Source organism: Equus przewalskii, chromosome 4 (assembly GCF_037783145.1).
Source record: "Equus przewalskii isolate Varuska chromosome 4, EquPr2, whole genome shotgun sequence".
NCBI lineage: Eukaryota > Metazoa > Chordata > Mammalia > Perissodactyla > Equidae > Equus > Equus przewalskii.
The window spans coordinates 95,728,274-95,753,841 of record NC_091834.1 but is presented as its reverse complement, the minus strand read 5'-3'; the positions used below and the strand labels follow the sequence as shown (position 1 = coordinate 95,753,841).

Genomic DNA, 25,568 nt, shown 5'->3' with positions numbered 1-25,568 from the left:
TGGAGAGCCTCAGTGGGAGGCTGAGAGGCTCAGTGCACCTTTAAGACGACTCTAGGACCAGCTCCATTTCTCCTCCTCACTCCTTCTCTTTGAGCAATGTAGAGATGAAAGTAAAAATTAGACATCATGTACATCAATGCCCAGATATTTCAAGTGAGAAAATCAAAGCTAGAGGGATGAAGACTCACACTGAATGTACCATAGCTAATGGGTATGAAAAGGAACTAGCATTCAGGTTCCTGCTTGCAATGACAATGGTTTATCCACGATCTTACACTATCTTGAGATCCTTTCACTTTCACCAAAGATGTGCACTTTAAAATTGTGCTCTCAATGTTTTAAGATCTACTGGTAGGAGACATCTATGTTCCTTTTTACAAAGAGAAATTTCTATTCCCTTAAGACGTGTTTGCAGAATGTTGCTCAAGAACATTTTGGTAGAACTTGGCAAAAGATACATCTGTCTGGGGAAAGGTCTTGGAGTTACATGGCCGAGATGTAACGGATGTGACATTGTCACATCCATTAGGGTTACTTAAGCCCTCTCCTCTTATGTTGTTTTCAACTCCCCCCATCCCTACACCCACTCCATAACCACATCCTACTCACGCACTTATTCTAATAGCCTCTTGATTCACCCCAATGTCACCTTAGCCATCACTTGACCTTACCTCATTCCTCGCCCCATCAAGACCCTAATGGTCAGCTACATCCTCTGTTATCTATTTTGAATTTATTTTTAAAAATCTTTTAAGCTTTTTAAAATTAACTTTTATACAACAAATGCAGCATTTTAAGTATAGGTTTCAATGAGTTTAACAAATTTCACTCATCTAATCACTACCACAACCAGATCATAAAATGTGTTCATCACTCAAAAGGTTTCTTTGTGCCCTTTTCAAGTCAATGTCCTCCCCAACCCTAGTCTCAGGCTGTTTTTTGTTACTATAGAGTAGATTTCTCATTTCTAAGTGTTGTTTTTTATTTATTTGTTTGTTTGTTTATTTATGTATTTTCTGAGGAAGATTTGCCGAGCTAATGTCCAATGCCAAGCCTCCTCCTTTTGCTTGAGGAAGATTCTCCTTGAGCCAACATCTGTGTCAGATCTTCCTCTATTTTGTGTGTGGTTGCCACCACAGCATGGTCACTGACCAGGAGTGTAGGTCTGCATCTGGGAACTGAATCCAGGCTGCTGAAGTGGAGTGTGCCAAACTTAACCATTAGACCACTGGGGCTGGTCCTCTTGAGTTTATCAATGGAGAAATAAAGAATTGATGGTATGTCTGGATTCTTTTGCTTAATATAGCCTTGTAGAGTCTTACCCAAGATGATGTATCCATCAGTAGTTCATTCCTTTTTATTGCAGAGTAGTATTCCACTGCCTAGATATACCACAATTTTAAATTATCCATTCACCTGTTGATTGTCAATAGGTGGTGGTTTGCCATTTATTGTGAATAAAGCTGCTATCAACTGTCATAAACACGTCTGGTGGATATATGTCTTCATTTACCTTGAGAAAATATCTAAGGTGGAATTGCAGGTTTGTGTGGTAAGTGTGTGTTTAACTGTTGTTGCTTATGCCACTGTACATTCCTGCCAGCAATATGTGAGAGTTCCAGCTGCTCCCCTTCTTCACCAACATTTAGTGCCGTTAAAATCAATTGACGATTGGGGCTGGCCCCGTGGCCGAGTGGTTAAGCTCGCGCGCTCCGCTGCAGGCGGCCCAGTGTTTCGTTGGTTCGAATCCTGGGCGTGGACATGGCACTGCTCATCAAACCACGCTGAGGCAGCGTCCCACATGCCACAACTAGAAGAACCCACAATGAAGAATATACAGCTGTGTACCGGGGGGCTTTGGGGAGAAAAAGGAAATAATAAAATCTTTAAAAAAAAAAAAAAAACAGACATGATGGAAATTTAAAAAAAAAAAAAAATCAATTGACGATGTACAATTGGGTCTGCGTCTGAATCCTTTATTCTATTTTATTGCTCTATATGTCCCTTGATCTATATGATACTGTGTCAATAACATGCTGTCTTGATTCCTGTAGCTCTTAATAAGTCTTTAAATAAGGTATTGTGAGTCCCCCACTTTGTACTTGTTTCTCAAAATTGTTTTGGCTATTTTAGGTCCTTCATATTTGCAAATAAATCTTAGAGTCAACTTTTCAATGTCCAGGAAAACAAAGCCTCCTGAGATTTTGACTGAAATTGTATTGAATCTATAGACTAATTTGGAGAGAACTGGCATTCTAACAAAACTGAGTCTTCTGATTCATGAGAATAGAATATTTCTTCATCTGTTTATGTCTTCTTTAATTTGTCTCAGCAATGTTTTATAGTTTTACATGTATAGGTCTTGAACATGGTTTGTTCATTATATTTCTTTTTTGTCATGTTTTTGGACCTTATTGTAAATAATGTTATTTTGTCCATTTCCAAGCTTCATTGCTAGTGTATAGCAATGCAATTGATTTTTGTATATTGAACTTTTATCCAGTGACCTTGATAATCACTCATTAGTGCTAGCTTTTTTGTGGGCTTCTTAAGATTTTCTAGCTATAGGATTATGTCATCTGTGAGTAAATTATTTTATTTCTTTATTTTCTAATGGTATGCTTTTAATTTCATTTTCCTGATTTATTACATTGGCTAGAACTTCCAGAACAATGTTGAATAGACGTGGTAAGAACAGAAATCCTTGCTTTGTTCTCCATGTTATAGGGAAATTGTTGAAACTTTCATCATAAAGTTTCACGTTAGCACTAGGTTTTTTGTTAGATGCTGTTTGTCAGTTTGAGGAAAATCTCTTTCATTTCTAATTTGCTCAGAGTTTTTAATCAGTGGATGTTGATTTTTGTCAAATGCCTTTTCTCCTCCTATTGAAATGATTATGTGGTTTTTCTCTTTGTCAACATCGTGAATTATGTTGATTAATCTCCTAATGTTAAACCAATCTTTTACTTCTGAAACAAAATCATCACTTTTTATGGTATATTATTCTATTTAGATATTGCTGCATTTGATTTTCTAATATTTTGTTAAGGACTTTTGTATCAGTATTCATGAGTAATATTTGTTTTTAGACTTATTTTCTGGTGATGTCTTGGTTTCAAGATAATTCTAGCCTTATAAGATGAATTGGGCAGTATTCTCTTCTCCTCAATTTTCTAGAAGATTTTGTGTAGGACTGGTATTATTTCATCCTTAAATATTTGATAGATTATACCAGTAAAGCCATCTGAACCTGTAATTTTCTGTATGGTAAGGTTTTTAATTATGAATTCAATTTATTTAACATACTTAGATATATTCAACTGTTTGAATTCCTTTTGAGCCAGTTTTGGTAATTTTATCTCTGAAAAGATTTTCCCTTTCATCAGGTTTTTCAACTGATTTCTCTTTAAGATATCTTATTTTTGTTCTCTTCAATTTAAATTAAAATAAAATTTTGATTATACTGTTAGTTCGTAGTGGATCAGAAAATCAAGAGGTCTCCTATAATACAGTCTTAGTGGTTATGCAAATCAATCCAAAATCTTTGGAGTATAAGTTGATATCAAAAAAAGCAATAGCTTCAACATATGTACCTTTTAACCTAGAAATTACAGCTCTAGAGATTTATTCCAGAAACATAAACACATAATGACCTATAAAAGTCTGAGACTATTTCTAGCATCATTTTTCACAATAAAAATTAAAAGAACAACAAAAATGGATAAATACAGGACAAGCTAATAAAGAACAGGACATCCATGTAATGGAATCTATGCAAGAAAAAAGAAGTGGAGCAACATGTATTGATACAGGAAGGTCGTTTATATATTGTTAAATGAGAGATAAAAGGTCATAAATGAGATTTTCACAGCATTTTCTTTAAAAAAATATGCAGATACATGCTTAGGAAATTCCTCTAAGATTATACGGCAGTCTGGTTGGGTTTGGGCAATTTGAGGAATTGGAAGGAAGTTTAATCCCAATTTATATCCTTCTGCACCAACTGACATTCTTAGATTTAACAGGTATACGTAAAATGAAATCCAAAATCCAGATGAATGTTTTGTAACTCTCACATTTCCTGTCTCACTCCAGCACCAAGCAGATTTCCAATTTACATTTTGTCAGTTGTTCCAGGTTGTAAATTTAACTGCCTACATTAGGCTGTCCTTATGCTCTCCCTACTTTGAAGTGCCCAGCTGGTAATAAATGACATGTCATACATAAAAGGCCAAAAGAATCTTGCTTGAATGCATTCAGATGCACATGTGTTCAGAAGAGAGGAAACCTGAGACAATACCAGAGAGTGGAGTCGCATGTAGGTGTTGAACTTTTCCATCGTGTTCTGGAGAGTCCACAGATTAGGAGCAAGAGCCTCTGTAAGATGAGTGATGGAGAAATCAGGTGTTGTAGAGGATTTTTGATGAAGTTAGGGCTTTGACTCAGACCGACAGCAGGCTTTTTTGGATATCGTGCATGTTTTAGAGGTCAATTGTGGTGTCTCCATTGGGGGGATGGGGGCTAATTTTGTCTCCAAATGGCTAGGAGAATCCTGTTCAGAGCCTGGGATAAAGGGGAAAAGGAATTATCTGCTTAGAATTTGAGACATCTTCTGGAAAGATAGGCTTGGGGCCTTTGGAGAAGGTAGCTTTGTTACTGAGAAGCCTCTGATTGGTGAGATTTCAAGTTTTCCCGTTAAACAAAATCTTTAAAAAATTCTGAAACTTAATTGGCCCCAAATGAGAATGTCTAAAAGTTTGTTCTGCTCTCCCCAAACTGATTGTTTAGGGAAACCGTGAGCCTGGGCTAATTAAGAACAGGTACTTGAGTAACTGAGTCCCGTTGGAAAGGAGGGAAGCAAGAAAACACCTAACGTCCAAGAATGAGCCAGTCTTTCCTGTTTTGGGTCATAGTGTTGGAAGAAGGGCTGTGAAGGAAGGAGTTTATTTAGACAATATCACTCAGCACATCCTGCCCACCATGAAGTGGGTGGGGAAACTGAGCTGCCCAGCAGTGTGTTGATGGGGTTACTTAGGGTTCAAAGGGTAATGTGTGAGGATGACTTCCTGCCTCGTGAGGAGAGGCAAGACCATCATGTATGACTGAGTTGTTGGCACTGCATATGGTCGGGAGCTGAGGTGGTGAAGAGGGTCTTAAATCAAGCCCATGCTCTGCCAGCCAAGCAGTGAGACTGTTGCGACTGCATTGGCTGGAGAGCGTTGAAGGCTGACACAAAGTTACCTCCACTTTCCAAGCTCACTTCAGGACGTCTCTTCTCACTCGAGGAATATCATTTTTCTAATTCACTATCCCAGACAGCATGTTTTTTTTTCAATTTGCACAAAAGCTTTGTATGGCCTTAGTTGTTCCTGGGCTGGTGGAGGCAAATTAGGAGGACGGAGAAGAGAGCCTCACTGCCATCCTCTACAGTTTCTTTGGTCCTTCTACCTGTCATCACCCAGTGACCAATGTCCAAACTGCGTCCCTGAATGCTCTAGGATATCAGAGGAGAAGGAGAGTTCCAGGTTAAGGGGCAATGAAGGGGCATTAAACATCTCTTGTACCGAAGCCCAGGTTTTCTGTTTGGACTTTGATTCCAAATGAAGGAAGGTTACTATTATATAAGTCTACTTGGGCTGCCATCACAGTACCCCATAGACCGGATGGTTTAAACAACAGAAATTTATTTCTGACAGTTCTAGAGGCTGAGAAGTCCAAAAGAAAGCTTGTGACTAGTCAATGAGGGCTCTCTTCGTGACTTCTAGACAGCCATCTCCTCTCTATGTCATCACGTGGCCTTTCCTCACTGCGTGTGTGTGGAGACAGAGAGAGAGAGAGAAAGGGAGAGAGAGAGAGATAGCGAGCTCTGGTGCCTCTTCTTATAAGGATACTAATCTTATCTAATCAGGATCAAACCTCACTTTTAACCCTAATTACTTCCTTAAAGGCCCCATCTCCAAATATAGCCACACTGGGAACTAGGTCATCGACATGTGAATTTTGAGGGGACACATTCAGTGCATGACACCATCACTTTGCCCCTGCCAGGCAAGCCAAGTTTATTCTCAACCAGAGAGCCTACTCCGTCCTCACCCTGGAGGCTGGGACACAGCTCTGTCTGTCACTGGGGACTCTAATTTCCCAAGCTGCAGGTGTCTCCTCTAGAAAACTGGAATAAGATGCCTCACACCCTCCCCCCAATACTATATACACACCATGAAACCTCAGTAGCTTCTTCCTCTATTTTTTCTCTCTGCTCCTCACAGCTGAGCACAAACATAATCAATACAGATACCTAAAAAAGAAATACCAGTTAAAGACCTTTATTTGAACTCCTTATTCACATATAATTACCACACTAGAAAGTAAGCCTTATGTATACTTTAAGAGATGTCAGATTGAATGTGTTGCAATTTTTACTTAATTTAAACATTGACCTCTGTTAACATTTATTCTGTATTCTTAGTTATATACTCGTAATAAAAACAAAAACCAAACTAGAGAGAAGGTTATTTCCAACCAAGAAAATTTTTAATAGCCTCTCTTCTGGAAAAGCTCCTTGGTGAAAGTTAAATGTTTACCCAGATAGTATCTGTTACCTATCTCTGACAAGACAGTCATTTTTTCTGTATAATTTTCTATAGGTATTACTCTATATCCATACTTAATGATGTATAGATATGGGTGTATATGATACAAATTAAAATATTAAATTTTCCCTGTTGTCCTAATGTTCCTTATTAGGAGATAAGGAATAAGAAATGAGTCATATGTAATTAAAACTTCTATACCTTCTGGATAGCCACCACAAACATTTGTTTTCTTTATGCCTAATTGAAATATCTTTCATGTTTTATTAATATTGATAATAATTCTCAAAACTGAACAGAACTATAATTTGACTCAGGTTCATCTGACTCCAAAGTTTGCTCTTAATCTTTGTTATTTTGTTCCGTGAACATTAGCACATTTTTTTCGGTAAAGACATTGAATATAACTCTTATGTTATCTAACTAATTTTTATATCTTAGATACTTACTGACTGTAAGAAACTTTGATAACGCTTTGTAACCATGTAGAGGGAAGGGAACAAGTATTTATTGTAGGTACTTAGTAGTACTTAGTAATTTCTATATATTTTTATTCAATCCTGGCAATAAGCTGAGGTAAGTAGCATTATGTTCATTTAACAGACGAGAAAGTAGGTTAAATAATTTGTCAAAATTTACTTTGCCAGCAACCATAGTGTATCCATCAGATTAGAAAACAGTGAAATGCTAGGAATACTAAGTCTTGATGTGAATGCTGGAGAATAAGAGCTTTCATCTATTTCTGATGGGAATATAAAATATTATGGCCCAAGTAATTAGATTGTAGAAAAATTAGTAAACATGAACCGCAAGATATTCTATGGCCTGTTTTCAAGCTTGCTAATCCTTTCTTCTGTGTTGAGTCTACCGATGAGCCCATGAAAGGAATTCTTCACGCTTCACACAAGATCTTTTTATTTGTAACATTTTCATTTGATTCTCTCTTACAGTTTTTAATCTCTCTGTTGAAATTCTTCCTTGTTTATGCATGTCGTCTACCTTTTCCATTGCATCACTTAATATATTAACCATATTATTATGATTATATTATATGATTATATTATAATATAATCTCATATATGGTTATTATATGATTATAATATTAATCATATTACTTTTGCATTAGGTGAATATTTTCTAGTATAACATTTTGAAACTTTTATTGATTTTTCCACTTTTTTAAGTAATTTGTTTTAGTGGATGCTCTAGGGCTTACCATATGCATCCTAACTCAGAATTGACTTCAGATTTATACCAACGATGCCAGTTAGATATTAATCCTGCATAGCTCTATTCATTTATTCCCTTTTGTGCTATTATTATACATATTATACATATGACATCAATATAGTTATAATTATTGTTACAATTTTTGTTACAATTATTACTTTATAATTTTTAAAGAAGCTGGGAGAAGAAAGGAGAGCAAGTGTATATTTATAGCATTTCTTATATTAACCTTATTTACCCTTTCTTGTTCTCTTCATTCGTTTCTCAGATTCCAGTTGCCACTTGGTGTCACTTCGTACTCCAATGTGTACCTACCCACATCATTTGTGCTATTATTAGCAGACATATTACACATACGTTATCCACTCAACAGTTCAATTATATACTTACTGTTTTATACAGTTGTTTTTTAAATCAGTTAATGGAAGGCAGGAGAATAAATATGCATTTATACTGTCTTTTATAATTACAGAATTACCTTTGTAAATTACCTTTGCAATTCTGTACAATCATTAACACTTTGTGTGTGTGTGTGCACGTGTGGATGCTAATTACTGTCTGGAATCACTTGCTTCCAGTAAGAAGAACTTCCTTTAGTATTTCTTGTAAGGAGGATCTACTAGCAGCAAATTACCTGTTTTAGTTTACCTGGGAATGTCTTTCTTTTGCCGTGATTTTTGAACTTTAGTTCTTCTGGATATGTAATTCTTGATTGATCATGTTTTTTCTTTCATTATCTTGAAGATATCATCCCACTGTCTTCTAGTCTTAATTGTTTCCATGAGACATCAGCTGCTCATTTATTAACATCCCCTTGTACATGAGAAGTCGTTTTTCTCCTGCTGCTTTAAAGATCTTTTCTTTGTCTTTCACCAATTTCAATATTTACTATTTGCTGTGTGTTTGTGTGTGGATCTGCATTTGTACTCCTTGGAATTTATTGACCTTCTTAGTGTAAATTAATGTTTTTCATCAAATTTGGAAAGTTTTCAACCATCACTTCTTTGAATATTTTTTATGCTCCTTTGTATCTCTCCTATTCTTCTGGTGTTCCTGTTACATGTATGTTGCTGCATTAACGGAGTCTCATATTTCTCTGAGGCCCTGTTCATTTTTCTTTGTTGATTTTTCTCTCTCTGTTCTTTGGACTGTGTAATTCCTATTGATCTATCTTCAAGTTTACTAATTCATTCTTCTCTCAATTAAAAATCAACTGTTGAGCTCCTCTACTGAATTTTTATTTTACTCATTATACTTTCAACTCTGGAATTTCCATTTGTTCCTTCTTATAATTTTGATCTCTGTTGACGTTCTTGATGTGGAGAAACATTGTCATCATACCTTTCTTTACTTCTTTAATCATTGTTTCCTTTGGTTCTTTGCACATATTTACAGTGGCTACTTTGAAGTCCACGGCTGTTAAATGTGAAGTCTGCTCCCTCTCACAGGCAGTTTCTGTTGTGTGCTTGTCCTCTTTTGCATAGGTCATACTTTCTTGTTCCTTTTCATGTCTTGCAATTTTTCATTGAAAAGTTGACATTTTAGATGTTATATGGTAACACTCTGATACTGGTACTTCATCCCAAGGGCTTGTTATTGTAGTTTGCTTGCTGATTTGCTTAGTGGACTGTTTTGGTGAAGTCAATTTTTGTTGGACTGGACTATCTTAGTGAAGCCAATTTCCCTGTCAGTGTTCACCTCTGGTGTCACTCCTCAGAGGCCACGGTCTTAGTACACATTCACCCTAAAGTGGCAGTGGTTTTAACAGGGCTCTCTTTGATTGTCTCTTTCCCTGATCACACTCAGTGGTTAGGCTCCACTGATTGCTGGATTATTGTTCTATTGTTTTTGACAATGTTCTGGGGCATAAATTGCTCACTTCCTGATCCAATTAAGTTTGCCTTTACAGAGGTAGTTTTTGAGGTCAGAGTTTGAGTGTTATTCTGACCCCAGGAAGGCATTTCCTAGCTCTCTCTTTCTCTGGTTCACTATGTTAAACTAGCTGGCCTATGGTTTGCCTTGTATCCCTCATGAAATTACCAGCCTCCTCCTTTGCTTACCACCAAAACCTCCGTTGATTTTCAGAGTGCCCTTAGGCTGGAACTTCCTCACATTCTGTTTCGAATAAATCAGCTCCTTCAGAGTTGGCTCTCCCATGAGCAAATTATCTGAGCCATCACCCTGGAGCCAGGGGTGGGGACAGTGGTGCAGTTCTCTTTCAGTGATACCCTTGCTTTAGTTGCCAGGTGCTGGACAGTAGCAGTAGCCTTTGAACTTCTGGGCTTACCTCTCCTGGTGTGGAACCTCTACCCTATGAGTGAGCTTGAGGGGGGATGGGTTATTGGGGTCCTAGTATTCTCATTGTGCTGCTCCTAAGGTGGAGCCTCTGCTCTATGAATGAAAACTAAGTAGAAGTACGAAGTCCCAGACCCCTTGTCTGTACTCTCTTGGAAATTATCTTCTGCAATATATAGTTGCAGGGGAGGAAGGAAGAGAAATGCTGACAACCTCCCCCATTTGGGAAGATATCATAGCACTTAACTTAGAGATCAGTGGAAAGGAAGCTCATTCTTGGCTATACCTGCCTGGAGTTGAGTTTCCATCACACTGAGCTGAGAGTGGGTCATGATTCAAGTGCCACACACTCTTGCTGTTCTTATCAAATTTTAGTAGATTTTTCTTGAATAAATCTCTCTTCATTTGCTAAATGCCTTTAATATGATTTCCAAACTGTAAGTGTTTTTGTTTTGTTTTTTGGGGGTTTTTGGTGAGGAAGATTGGCCCTGAGCTAACATCTGTTCCCAATTTTCCTCTTTTTGTTTTCTCCCCAAAGCCCCAGTACCTAGTTGTATATCCTAGTTATAGGTCATTCTAGTTCTTCTATGTGGGATGCTGCTACAGCATGGTTTGATGAACAGTGTGTAGGTCTGTGCCCAAGATCTGAACTGGTGAACCGTGGGCAGCCGAAGCAGACCACTCAAACTTAACCACTTGGCCATGGGGCTGGCACCGTATAAACACTTTTTAAAATTATAGCTTCCACAAATTATGCTTGTTTAACTAGCCAGCCAGTCTGCAGAACTCCCCTATCAATCATAATTGTTCCAAAGTCCTTCACTGATAGTTCTAATACGAGGATCTGCTCTGGGTTTAGGTCCATTGCTTTTTCTCTTGAAAATGGGTTGTTTTTCCTGTTTTGTGTGTGGATGTCTCATAAGTTGTAAATTAAATGCTGTACATTGCATGTAGAACAGTTGAGTTTAGGTAAATAGTATTTATGCCTGGAAATGGAAAAACCTCTTCTTTGGTCCAGTTGTAAATTTGAGGGGTTCATTCAATCTGATGAAGAAGTTGGGCTAGATTGGGGTTATTTTGTTGCGTTTATTGAACTGTATGCTTCACATTTCTTTGGTGGTGGGCTGCTGTTATCTGGGCCTTAGAGTTTCTAGACTGGTACACACATTGTCGGATTTAACATAAAACAATAATCACCTTAACGTTTTACACCTGTGAAGTGTTTTAAAATCTTCCCAGTGTTATCACAACTGTTTTTGACATTACTGGTCTTTCTTTGCCATAGCCAGATAGCTATATTTGTAGGAGAGATAATCCCCTATCTCCTGGTCATTGTTCTCAGTGTGCTGAGACAGTCTGGTCTTGGTGAAACAACTTTTTCACTACCTTTTCTCTCAAATTTATATTCTCTTGTTCTCAAGGCAGTGAATTGCACAGTTTAAAACAGAGTTTTCCACAAAGTCACCCATGTATATAAATGCTTTCTTCATTTCCCTAGATTCCGGGCATTTTCTTGCACGTCCTTAGCCCCAGATACCATTCTTTGAGAAATGACCAAGTTTTAGATCTGTTTTCTTTTCTTCATTACTACATAAAGACTTCTCTTCTCTAGAACTAAGGGAGAGAGGACTAAACTTTTTCTTAAACTTTCACTTTTACCTCCTATTCATTATTTTAGAACAGGATGTTAGCAGCTGCGCTGAGGACAGAAGAACTGTTCTAATTTTATGAAGATTGATCAGGGCTCTAGCTCTACACACATGAGCAGTTAAATAATTTATCTATAGCTCCTTTGAAATTTGCTTGATGTTGGAATCTTATGTCTAGTTACTCAAGCCAATTCGATTTGTGTATGAGCTCTGTCTCTCACCAAACATCAAAAACATCTGTCTTCTCTTAGGTGACTTTTTGGAAGTTGTGGAAGCGGAAGGTGTTGGTACCCCTATTCAGCATCCCTTCTACCAAGTCACTGCAAGCACTCCCCAGCTATGTGAGAGTTGGCTGCTATGGGCTTACAACTGCTCTTTCTTCAGAGAATGGTTCTGACTGAACAGGAGCCACCTCCTGCAGGAGGTTTTACAATCTACTCTCCTCCAGAGAAAGGCTGACTGAGAGAGAGATGCAAAAAGCCATTCCATTTGTCTCAACATGAGTCCAACTCTATGGAGCAGTTCTTTCATCAGAGGTCCCATGGGACCACGCTGAACTAGTCTCCAGCTGAGACCACATCCTTGATTGGCTTTCTTCCCTTGACTTATTCTGCTTCCTTCACTCTTCCTTTCCAGAGAGGACTCTCACATAAATCACTTCCTCAGCAATTCCTGTCTTAGTCTCTGTTTCTAAGGAACCCACTCCAAATCAACTGGTATTGGAAGTGGTCCCGAAAGCAGACACAAATGAAGGCAGTCTGGAGGTGGACCACTTGCTGGTGAAATGTCAATAGGAACTCTACCACTAGCAGTTTAAACAGACCCTAGAATGATTAGAATGATATAACAAATGCAGTTGTTAAGATTTTTCGCTCTGGTGGACTAGTGTTTGAAACATTCAAAGAAAATAGTAACTGTAAGGACTATCGAACTTGGTCGCTTTTGTGAAGTGCCCTTGTCGAGGGGAGACAAGGACAGGCTCAGCTCTCTTTAAAGCACAGTGTGAGAGTCAGCAGCCTCTTTGGTAACATTTAAGGAGACCTTCACTCTCTGTAGTCAGAGGATGGACAAAGCATAGAGCAGACATAGAATTTAATTACAAAAGTAACAGAATTTCAAAGAAGGTTCATTCAGCCGAACAAGTCTCCTATTTCAAAGATGGGGCCCTGATAGGGAAAGCGTGGGACCCTTAGTCTTGGTATGATGAATTCCTGAACAGATACAGTTGAGAACCTTGAACACCCAGATGCCTCTGAACTCTCTTAACCTGCAGAAATGACACAATCTCATGTTGAAGACATGCCTCCCCCTCTTACTTTAGGAACACACAGAAAGCTCAGATAAGGGACGAGCCTTATAAGACAAGGCTTGTCTTCCTCAGGATATGCCTCCATTTCTTTTTCTTCCACCAGATTTAAATTAGGTTAAATCTCCACATAAACTAAGGAAGAGCTAAGGCTGCTAACAGAAAAGAGATATTATACATCAAAGCTGCTGCAAGAACTAGCTAACATGCACGAGCAGGCACTGGGAGAGCGTGCCCAGGAGTGAATCTAGCAGGCGGGAGACCAAGGGTGGTTGGAACATAAAGCTGAATAGGGGAGAGTTTGCTGATAGGGAGCCACCACCCCTCAGGCAGGATTAACGTCCTGGCAAGGGTCCTGGGAAATGGCTGTAATATATGCTATCTGCTGACTCATGGAATTTTTGAAAAAGTGACAGCCTTCATTAAATTACATAGATATACTAAAAATACCCTTAGAAGACTCTGAAGGAAGGGATCAAAGGGCTCATAAAAGTGGAGATGCTATAATGGAGCTGTTATATAAGACTGAAAAATCCAATGGCTGACCGTGTTCCTTTGGAGGGAGGCCTGGAGGACATTTTTCTTAGCAAGGGGATAAAAGTGGACATCAGCTGAGGCTGTTGTTAGAAGATGCTGTGACAGAACCAGGCTTCCTAGTGGCAAGAGGGTAGAGGTCACCAGAATAGCACTTAACTGTCAGATGCAAAGTGCTCAGACTTGCCCTATTAGGCAGCAAGGTTGAAATAGCAAACAGAAGGAGGCTGAACTGCGTGGCTCTTTGGATAAGGCAAACGGAACAAGATATATTGGCAACCAACAAGAGGACTGCTTAGTATACATAAAGGAAAGCAATCAAGAATGAATGAGAAGGCTCAGACCAGCTACCCCGATGAACGCATGATCCCTTTGCCCAGTCTCCAGATTTGAACCAGTTTTCAGGCTCAGTATTATCAAGCGAAGAAGAGTCTGAGGCACAAGAAGTAGGACCTATAATACCATGATGAGGCTATCCACTGTGATTTCCCTAGACTTGCCCTCAAACCCTATAGTCATTTATCTGGGTGTCCATCACTGGAGAAAGGGGCATACTCAGATATTTTAAGAGCTATGGCATATAGCATGTGAGTTGAAGCTCATACTTAAGGATTTAAAGCACCATCACTGCCCCCCTTATTAGGGAAACATGTGGGTAACTAATGGAACATGGATCCAGATCCATCTCATAGTGGTTCCACTGGATCCGTCTATTTTCACCTCTTTTTCTCTCTTTTGTCTCCTCTCTTTCCTTCTCCATTTTCCCTCTTTCTCACTTCTCCTTTCCTCTCCTCTTCCACCTCTCCAAATGCCCCCCCCACACACACCCTTTGACATATACACAATACAAACGAACACTCATTCTGCATCAGGACCTGTGCTAGGCACTGATAACTCAGAGATAAAATCCAGGCTCTTCCATCAAAGTGCTCACAGAGCAGAGTGGGAGAAGGGTGAGTCGGTGAGCAGCAATTCTAACAGGGTCTGCCACAGCGTCCTGCACAGGGTAGTATGGCAGCACAGAGGGGAAACCGCCAACCCAACCAGGAGGGGGTGAAATAAAGAGGTGCTTCTCAGAATCAATCATGTTTGACTTCATGTTTGAAAGAAGAATGAGGATTATCAGGCAGAAAATGGTGGATCCCCTGTGTTCTTGTGCTCATTTTCAACTGAGTCCTGACATCCTTCAAAGGTTAGTTTCCTGGCACGTATTTCTAACCACGTTAAGTAGGCATTTCCCTAGACTTGCTGGGGCTCAACTTACCACGGGAACGTGCAGAAAGCTATCTTGTAAGCAAAGACTTTTCCTCTCGGGAGTCTAGATTCTGGAAAACAATGACTTTTACCAGATTATTTTATTTTTCTTTCACAGATGAGCTATCTTTCTGAAGCCTCCCGTAATACTCCAAGCTTTGAGGAGATAACACTCTAGTTAGAGAAGCTATAAATAAAGAAAAGTAGCTTTCCCAGCAGCTCAGATTCTTTCTCCTGAGTCCTATCTTGCCCTTGGAAGATGACTAATGGAAAGACATGAAATTTATAACCAGACTTAGGCTTAAGTCTCTGCTCTACCAGTTCTGAGCTGTGTGACCCTAGGACAGATATCCAACCTCTCTGAGTATTATTGGTCTACCTCTTAGGAGACTGGAGGAAATTAAAAATACAATCTTTAAAGGAATATTCACATATTAGATCCTCAATAAATGTCAGAGAGGGGACAGATGTCTGAGATCATCTACACTTTCCTTTTACACAAATCATTGTCCAAATTCACATGCTTAGTCGTCCATGCTAGAAATCACACTTGGGTCTGCTGAATTACAAGGCAGAAGGTGGACAGGGGAGCAAAAGGTGCAAGGGAGAGAAAGTAGATACTTAACAGGCAAGTTCACAGAAACAAACTCTGCAAACCGACTTGATTGCTTAGGGAACCAGTGGGAATTGGGAGGGATTGGTGGTCAAATCCTGGAAAGAATTTTCTGGGGAGCAGAAGTGTAGGTAAAATAGGAAAGAAAGGAAATCAAATAGATGAATGGTGATAGATGAAGGGGTGTGTCGATTAATCTATAGACCGGACTACAGACTCGAAGTAAGACAACCCTGTCTCAGAGCACAGGCCACATGTGACGGGAGCAGAAGTGTTGGGGAGGCTGGGGCCCACAGTGTGGAGACAATGTCTGCCGGACAAGCCTGGAGACGGCTGTTCTGTTCTAAGTGAGCCGAGATCTGTTTCTTTCTAAGTGGGAAGTTCAAGGGCCAACCTATGTTAAGAGAAAAGGGGACCAGACTAAAAATGTTATCTCAGTGATTTGGGGGCCTCTCAAAAGAGGGAGGCAGTGTTGATGGTAAGCGATGCTTCCAGAATGTTGTGTGTGAGAGAGGCAGACGGAGTGTAAGCTGTCGGGTAGACCTGGTTAAATTATGGGATGAGTTATCCAAGTGCACACTTCGAAAGGAGCCAGCATGCAGGAGTAAGTGTTAGAAGTTGAGAGAGATTTAAAAGAAGGAAATAAGACAACGACTGACTACATCCAATGACATGATGAGTTGGCCATTCTTTTATTTATATGTGGGTTATAATGCTAATTTTTTCCCTTGAGCTAAAATAAAAGTATGATGGGTTGGTGTCAATTTGAACAGGAAATTGGAGAGACCAGGAAGATGGAGAGAGAGTCGATGGTGAATAGATAATGACATAACTTAAGATACTGAAACGTATAGAGGAAAAGAGACAGATAGAGGAAGACTGGGAGACCGAGTAAAGAGGAGAGTGTGTGATATTGGAAAGGATGGTTCCTTTTAGCACAGAATGAGAGAGGACTTGGGGAAATGAAGGGAAGACTCATGGAGGCAGAACCTGGGAGAGAGGAGCAGAGGCTGGGGCTGGTGCAGCTGGGGAGTCTATGCAGACAAAATCCAGGGACAAGTAGCTCAGCTGGCTGACCACAGGACAGAGAATCTGGAGCCCAATACGAAAGGATAAAAATTGTCTCTAATTATTGCAGATATAGCAAAACTGCTTAAGAGTGAAACTTATCTTTTAACAATCAATACTGCAGTTACTGACCACACACCTGCAGGCTTCATGCTGATGATAGTTCCTACATTATTTCTAATCCTCATAGCAACCTTCCTAAGAAAAGGTTATTATGCCCATTTTACAGATGAAAAGTATGAGGCCAACAGAGTTTAAGAAGCACAGACTGAAACTGACAGTTACATTTGAACTTGAGTCTATCTGATGCCAAAGCACCACCTTGGTGGTTCCCAAACATTGTTACTGGAAGGTGCTCACAAAGATGTGGGCAAACCAAGCATTGCCAACCACCAAATAAATAATATGGCTGTGTTTAAATGTATTTAGTTGATGCACTGATAAATGAAAGCCTATTCATTGAAAAACATTGCTGATTTTGCAGTTTTGTATGAATTTCCTCAACTAAGGTTTTTTTTTTTTTTTTTTTGGTGAGGAAGATTGGCCCTGAGCTAACATCTGTGCTGATCTTCCCCTACTTTATGTGGGAAACCACCACAGCATGGCTTGACTAGCAGTGTTAGGTCCCTGCCCAGGGATCTGAACCCATGAACCCCAGGCTGCCGAAACACAGCACATGAACTTAACCACTATGCCACCAGGTGGCCTCTCGACCAGGGTATATTAAAATGATCCATTTTATAAACTTATAGTGTCAGAGGATTTTCATAATTTATTTTTTAAAAGGAAGTCCTGCAACTGAACAAGTTTGGCAACCACTGCCACCAGTCATGTCCCACATCAGATTAGCACTGGTAGTGTAAAACCTGCAGACCAATAACATGCACAAAGTATGCACCCCTAAGTCCTTCACGGTGTACAAAAAGGCGTTGTGCACTTTATACAGGTATGTGAATATGAGGTGCACAGAGGAACATATTATGGAATAAAGGAGAAGAAGGAAACGCAACGAGCTGGGCTTGGGGTGCTTATCTAGAATCTGATTGCTATTAACTTCAGTAACCAGAGGTGACATGAGAAGCCTTTTGCTTGAGATAGCTTCTGCTTGATTATAAGTATTTTCATTATACTTATCTCATTTTTCCAAGTTACTTAATGTTAATAAATAATTGTTGTTATCGCTTACCCTCCAAAGACGCAGAACCTTCAGAGACCGCGGTTGCCTAGTCTCGCAGGTGCGTACCTCCTCAGAAGTGTGTATCCACCGCCACCTAGTGGCGGCTCTGAATAATGCACGGTGATGCCTGGGAGCTCCCCGGCAACAAACTGCCGAGCGCGTTCCAGGGACGATGTCATAAGGAAAAGAGAGAACCAGAGCCTACGGTCTTTTCCGGAGTGGAGAAGGAAGTAAAAAAGTGAGAAAACGTGGGGGACAATTTTTATGAAAACTTGGAAATAGTAGACACTTCTGAGGCAAATTGGATTTCCAAAAGTGTTTGAGAGCGATCCATGAACAGCGAGACTCACACCCTGAGAAGAATAACAGAGTTTATTTCCATGAAAGCACAATCGAACTAATTGTTAAAAGCTGGATTGAACTATGGCCTTAAGAAAGTAGAATCACTGGAGGGGATTCAATCTGTATTGATTCCTTCTAGAAAAGCTGAGGAAATGGGGCAAAGGTCGGTGAAATGGTTAGAACTGTAAAACCCAGATCGTTATGTTTGGGAAAACCAAGTTCCCAGATACATTTTTAACTGAGTTTATTATAAACCCGTTTATTGTCTCTGTGGGGATTGTGAGTGGTGTGCCTTAAGCTGTTTTTACTGAATACATTGAATGTTAGTAGGGAAACCACAGTGTGCAGAGTCTGTGCCATGTAGCAGGTGTGTCGTGGGAATTCACCACAGGCAGGTAAATCGAAGTCCCACGTTGAGGACAAGGGAAACAGAGATGCAGAGATGCTGAATAACTTGCCCACATTCTCCTAAGTACTCAAACGCCAAGATGGGATTCAAATTCAGGTGTCTAATTCCACATCCTGTTCTTTCCACATCGTGTTGCTTTTCTTTGAATCACCTGCATTTAAAATTTAATATTAATGTTTATTTTAAATCATTTCTTTGTCGAATTATTAATAAATTCGTATGGTGTAAAGTTCAAAAAGAAAGTATAAGAGCAAGTGAAAAGCAAATGAAAACAAAAAGAGTGAGTGAAAAGCAATGGCCCTCCCGCCCAGCATCTGCTTTCCCCTCCCTAAGGCGGCCCTGTCTTGCCAGCATCTGGTGTATCTTTGCAGAGTATGTTATCCACGTGTGTGATTAAGAAATGTTAACATCAAAAGGATGGCCTCTCCAACATTATAAGAAATTTTATTTTTATGACTAATGCAGAAAGTCACAACAAAGGGTTAATTAACTTAAACATCAAACTACCTTGCTTGCTCCAGTAGAATTTTTAATTTGATCAAAAGTTAAGTATGGAGGATTTTCGAAATAAAATAGAGGTTAATTCACCATTCAGTTATTTGAATACTTTTGAGTGGCTACTAATGGAAGGCTTTGAAATGATTGCTTAAATTTTCTCCAAAGCTTTATATATGATTCCCAAAACCCTCTGGAAAAGCTTCCAAATTACCCAAAGTCTGTCTCCCTTTCCTTTCTTTTATTAAAAGTATTGTTCTTATTCCTAGATCCTTTGCTTGGTTCTTAGACTGACCCTTAGCTGATCAAGTTGATGTTGGCTAGAAACACACTCATCAAAAGAATCTGAACCGAAAATGCCAGTCTGGATTTTATTTCTGGATATATCATAGGCAAGCTAGCTTGTCATTTCTCTAACCAAATGCCTTAAATTTTTCAAAATGCTCCAAAACTCTTTCCTCACATGATATTTTGTCAGTATGAGTCCAGTTTTCACATGCAAAGTGAATCAGATCCACCGCATCCAGTTTTATAGTATATTTTTGCAAGAGATCCCATTTTTAGCCAACTCACAGCTGAGCTTTACTTTCAGCTAATTAGTACTTGTTCTCAAATTAGGCAGTTCTAACCCAAGCTGGGATATGAGATGCAATTTATTTCCTCTTTACTCTTCTAAAATTAACTCAGCTGTAAAATATGAGTGTTCCCTTGTTTTTCTCTTTGTCTGCCCCAGGGTTTGGTTCCATTGTAAAGCATTGAACAGAACTCAGGATATTTCAACAAATCTTGCTGTTCTGATTTGAACAGTAACAGAGTCCTTCCTTTCAAAATCTCAGCTCTTTGGTTGCCAAGCAACCACTAATTTATTGTAACTGGGTAATATTTAAAATTATATGTGATGATTAAATAGAACAGTACGCTTTCCTATTTCTGAATGTACACAGCACTGGCCAGATCAGAATGGTTGGTCTTGCAGTATCAGAGACAAATCACAAGAGATGCTTATTGATAGTAAGAGAAGAGGGAATCCACCGTTCCCTGTGTGAGCCTTGTACGTGTGGTCTTAGAGAATACAGTGATCTGTGGGGGTTGTCAATCTGATATTCACAAAATTGGAGGAGGCCCAGGTAAGGTAAAATCCTTGTTCCTAAAGAAGACTGACAGGTCCTGACAACACTTCCATTAACTTGCTTAGGCTGGGCCTTTTAATCCATGCCTTTTTACATAAGGACATTTCAAAGTGTGTGTAGCCTATTTACTAAACGAACTAAATTTAATGTAATAGAAATAGGAAATGGCTTTATTTTTCTTTCAACCTTTGCTTCCAACATGCTCCATGAGATCTCCCTTCCCTTCCTCTGTGTGATATTTAAGGCAGATCTTGCAATTTTCTAGTCACTTTGGTTATAAAAACAGCTTCATACTGTTCATGATGACCCATTATCAGGTGTTAAATTGTGCATCTCAGTGTGTATTATAACTTTAATGCTGCATCTCATTTAAAGAGTTTCTTCTCCCCTGGTCACGTCTGACCTGCCGCTTACAGACCTGTAGGTGGAGATCAGGAATAGTTTGCTCTTTCACTCCTCCTTGCTGGTCTACTCCAATCTTCCATCTCTGCCCTGAGTCTTCTGGTATCAAGACAGGGAAGAGGAGGTTAAGGGGAAAGGGACTGAAGTCCTTTTACTTGTCTGGAGCTGTTTATCCTTTTCTTAGTGCTGATGCCCATTGTGGGGCAGGGGTCCAAATGTCATCTTTCTCATTGGACACATTTGTGGATTCTTTAGATATTCTGAAAGGACATCTGCATTTCACATTGCTTCGTGATCCTTTTCCGATGCCTGCACTGTTTGTTCAACTTACAGCCTCTCAGTGCTGGAACGTCCTCATTCAAGGAAGTAGCCCTCTCGGACCAGGAGCCTTCAGTATGGCTCATACCTTCCATGGCATCCACTTGGCCCCTTTGGCCGTATCAATGATAGAAACGCAGACTTGCTATCATGCCCACCTTTGACAAGGCAAGAGCTCTCCTTGCTCTCTCAAGCTCTGAGAATAGGCATTCATCTCCTCCTGGAACTCGATCACCGTGCAGCTCTTCCAGTGGCACCACGGTGGGTCCGTGGGATTTTGCATCCAATCAGGGAGGGGATGAGTAACAGATCACTGCTGCATCGCTAATCTCTCTAGGAGTTTCATCTTGGAGACTGCCTTTACTTGCCTAGGGCATGTGGGAGGGGGAACTACAGAACTCCACCCTTATCAATTCTTCCCTCTAGTAAATGTAGTCTTTTGTCTTTATAGCCTGGATGGGTGGTGAAATGAAGGTCAATTGATTGTCATTCCATTTTTAATAAGCCTTGCAGAGGTGTGCCTGGCACTTCTTTAGAATTTGTGGTACTTAACACCTATTTCCGGAGCTTTGGCCTTTGAAATTCTATGACAACAAAAATGTTCATTTCAATATGTCATTATATAGGCAATCAGAAAATAAATGATATTTCCGCAATGGAAACAAAACCCTAGGAGGGTATGATAGCTGCCAATTTTGGAGTCCACTGATTTTGCTCAGATGGCTTTGGTTTACTTAGGCTGAAAGCTAGACGGGAAGTTCAGAGTTGGGACAAGGTCAGGGATCACACTGGAAGAATGAAGATATTGAGAGGAAAGTTGTGATTAGACAGCAGGTCACGTGGCTGGCAGATAGACCCAAACTAGAAAGTTTGGAAAGAAATCTGCAAGAGAGAAGATGAGAAATAAAGTATTCGTCTTCCACTCCTGCTCTTCTCTTATCCATCAAACATGCTCAAGTCTATTCCAGTCTGTGTTAGACTGGGTCTCCAAGAAGCAGACACCAAGAAGATTGAGAAGTCCAAGAAATTTCTGAGGGAAAATGCCTACAAGGGAGAAAGGAGGAATCCTGGGCTTGGGATATGAGGGAGAGCCGCCAGATTGCTGTGCAGGTGTGGGCTCTGTGAAGGAGAGAGGGCAGGTAAAAAAGTTGAGTGAAGGAGTCTTGGACTACAAGGCAGTCCTAATGAAGTTCAACAAGGCCATTCAGTTGTTCTTGAGCTTGGGTTGCCATCTGAGCTGTCCTGAATCTCCTGGGAACAGACCTATCTTGGTGCCTCTGCCACCCACAGTCATCAGCTGAGAGCAGCCCATGGGAAGCACCGCCCGAATGAAGACAAGGCAAGGATTTCAGAGCACAACAGTTGGATCTGTCCATCAGTTACACTGCCTGCCATTAGAGATATGAGAGGTGCATTTGCATGGCCACCAGACACCCTAACCAATGAATAGATGAATGAGTGAATGAATGAATATACTTTCTTTATTCTTGATTAACCATTAAGTTATCCTTCAATCTTATTTTTACTTCTTTGCTAAGTTTCCTCAAATGGAAGTACATACCCACTGTTATTTTTCCCATACTGTCCATTCATTTTTTCACCCACAGCAAGATGGATACTCCTCTTCATTTCCCACCAAAACTGTTCCAGCCCAAGGTGACCGTTGACTTTCCAATTGCCCTATTGCAAGGATTGCATGATTTTGCAGCTCAGAAATGGAGTCAGTGAGGGATGTTGGCTGTGGATACAGGAACAGCCAAAAATCTGAGAGAGGAAAGGAGGATAAAGATTTGTAAAGTTTCATAAAAGAGAATGGAGGAAAGAAGGAGGTAGAGATGTTAAAGAAAAATGTGGAATTTAAAAATAACTTTCGGAATACTGAAAAATGTTCTCAGACAGGCAACCCGGGAAAGCCCAGGGACTTCTTGGGAAAAATAATCAATCAAATCTGCCGTCTTCTGGCTGATTTTTCAGATTTGCCAGAAGAGGTCAGCAAAGATATTAATATCAGTCTTACCCCTCCCTAGAGGCGAGGCGGTAGGTTAGGAAGGTATTTTACCTCTTGGTTTGGAGCTTACACAAGGCTCCTGTTTTCCAGATGTCTGTTGTCCTCAGGCCCTTTCCAGACTTTTGCAGCTGCCTTTGTTCTTGATAAAGGGATGGATCTCAGGTTATGCATTTCATGAAATGACAGACCTTCAATTCAAATTTATATACTTCCTCTTTAAGTTTGAGTAAGTTAATGAAAACTTCTGACATGTTAGCCAATGCAGTTAGACAAGAGAAAAAAATGCAGGTGTAAAATATTACAAAGGAAGAGAAGACAAATTTAACTTTAATTTCAAGTAATTTGGATACCTGGAAATGTAAGAAAATAAACTAAAAAACTGTGAGATAACTCAGTGGTGTGGCAGGGCACAAAATTTATATTCAGGAATCAAAAGCCTTCACATATACAAAAAATCCAGTTAGAAGACACAATGGAGGGAGAGGACCCCATTTACAAAAGCGACAATAATAAAGACATATAACATTACTAGGAATAAACTTAAGAAGTAAAGTTCAAGATTTACATAAAGAAAACTTCAAAATGCTCCTGAGAGACACAAAAGAAGACTTAACCAAATGGAAAGGTGGACTCAATAATACAAAGATATCAATTCTCCCCTAAGTTTACCCATAAAAATTATACAATCTCATTTAAAAATATCAACAGTTTTTTAGCTAGACAAGCTGATTAAAATTTTTGTAAGGACATATAACCAAGCAAAAAATAGCCAAAAATATTCAGAAAAGGAAGAGTAATGAGGAGGAACTATACCTATAAAGTGTATAATTAAAAGACTCGAGTACTATCATTTGGAAAAGATGGACTATTTAATATATGACGAGACAACTAGTTTGTGATCTAGGAAAAAGTTAATTTAAGTCTATTCCTGCATATATTACACCAGGATAAATTTCAAATGGGTCAAAGGTTTAAATGTAAAAAAATAAACCATATATATAATATAAGATATGAAAGAATGTTTATAGGAATGAATAGACTTTCCTAAGTATAACATAAAACACAGAAGTCAAAAAAGAAAAGATTGACAAATCTGACTTTATTAAGAATTTTTGAAAAATCAATATGGTTAATATCACCCCCAAAAAAGTAAATGGACAAATGACAAACTGGGAAAAATATCTGTAACCCATATCTTAAAAGGACAATTTGCCTAATGTCGAAAGAGGTCCTATAAATCAATAAGAAAAAGTATAACAACCATATGAAAAACAATGGGCAAAATATAAGAACATACGAGAATACCCTCATCTTCACCCATAAGGAGATCAATGCAATTTAAAACTACATTAAGATATCATTTCCAGGGGCCAGCCTGGTGGCACAGCAGTTATGTTCACACATTCTGCTTTGGCAGCCCAGGGTTTGCTGGTTCGGATCCTGGGTGCAGACCTACACCCTGCTTGTCAAGCCATGCTGTGGCAGGCATCCCATATATAGAGTAGAGGAAGATGGGTGTGGACATTAGCTCTGGGCTAATCTTCCTCAAAAAGAATAAACATAAAAAATACATAAATTAATTAAAAAGTAAGATATCATTTCCACTTATTAAATTGACAAATATCAAAAAGTTTTATAACACATTGTGGGAAAATAGGCAGCGTAAAGTGAAATAACCTGCATAAGAAGCAATTTCATAATATCTATCAAAGTTACAAATACTTGCACCCTTTGACCGAGCAATTCCTCTCCTAGGAATTATCATTTAGATAATCTGGCACAAGGACATAGCTATGTATTTGATTATTAAATCCATCATTGGTTATGAAAGCAACAGATCGAAAACAGCTTAAATATTAATCAATGAGGAAACAGCAAAATAAACTGTGGCCCTCCATCTGGAGGTTGTTAATAATCTGGAGTCATTGAAACAAGAAAAGGAAAAAGAGGGATCCCTTATGTGTAGATATGTAATGATCTGCAAGATATTTTTCCAGGTGTAGAACATGTATTTAATATACTGTCATTTGTACAAAAAAGAAAAATGTGTCTGTGTGCATTTGCTTATATATGTTTAAAATACCTCTACAAACATACACTAGAACATTGATAACATTGGTTGCCTTGAGGGGAGGGAAATCAGGTGGTGGGGGGACAGATAGACAGAAAAATGTTTCCAAGTGTTTTTTGAATTTTGAAGCACGTGACTATATCATGCTTTGATGCTTTGATATTTGAGCATGGTTATATCTTCCTCTGATATTTTGGTACTTAAAAAAAAAGGCCTGTATTTGGGATACTCTATAATCATTTTTCTCTAGATACGCTAATTTCTATCAATAGTAAGATCTTACCCATCCAAAATTCAACTATAGGACCCCTCCACTTTTCTAGAATCTGGCTTAGATCAGGAAATAGCAAAATAAGCCATCAAGCAAGCAAAAAGATGTCCCAAAGTCCATGTGTGAAAGAAAAGCTTAGGCCTTCACTCACGGGAAGTCTGTTAGGCATCTTTTAATCTATGTGATTAATTTATTGGAAACTATTATATCTTTACTCACAGAAAGTAGATAGGAAGGGGCAGGGCCTGCTGAAATCACTGAGCAGTATGTTAGCTCACAATCTGAGAGGCATGTTGGGGGAAAAATCTCTACAAGCCAATCCAAGGACTTTAGACCCCGAACCTTCTGAGCGATCGTATCTGAGTGACTGTCATGTCCTAATACTGATCTTGAGAGAGCAAAATCA

General features: G+C 39.2%; 1 long non-coding RNA gene across 1 annotated transcript in view; it reads right to left on the bottom strand.

Moving 5' to 3' along the window:
• Nucleotides 1-17,867, bottom strand: part of LOC139082925 (uncharacterized) — a 40,369-nt gene extending 22,502 nt beyond the window's left edge. Inside the window, exons 1-2 of the long non-coding RNA XR_011539293.1 lie at nucleotides 17,726-17,867; nucleotides 6,216-6,295 (exon numbers count right to left, since the gene is read on the bottom strand). This is a non-coding gene — a long non-coding RNA (uncharacterized lncRNA). The remainder of the gene's footprint in view (nucleotides 1-6,215; nucleotides 6,296-17,725) is intronic.
• Nucleotides 17,868-25,568: the final 7,701 nt, after the last annotated feature.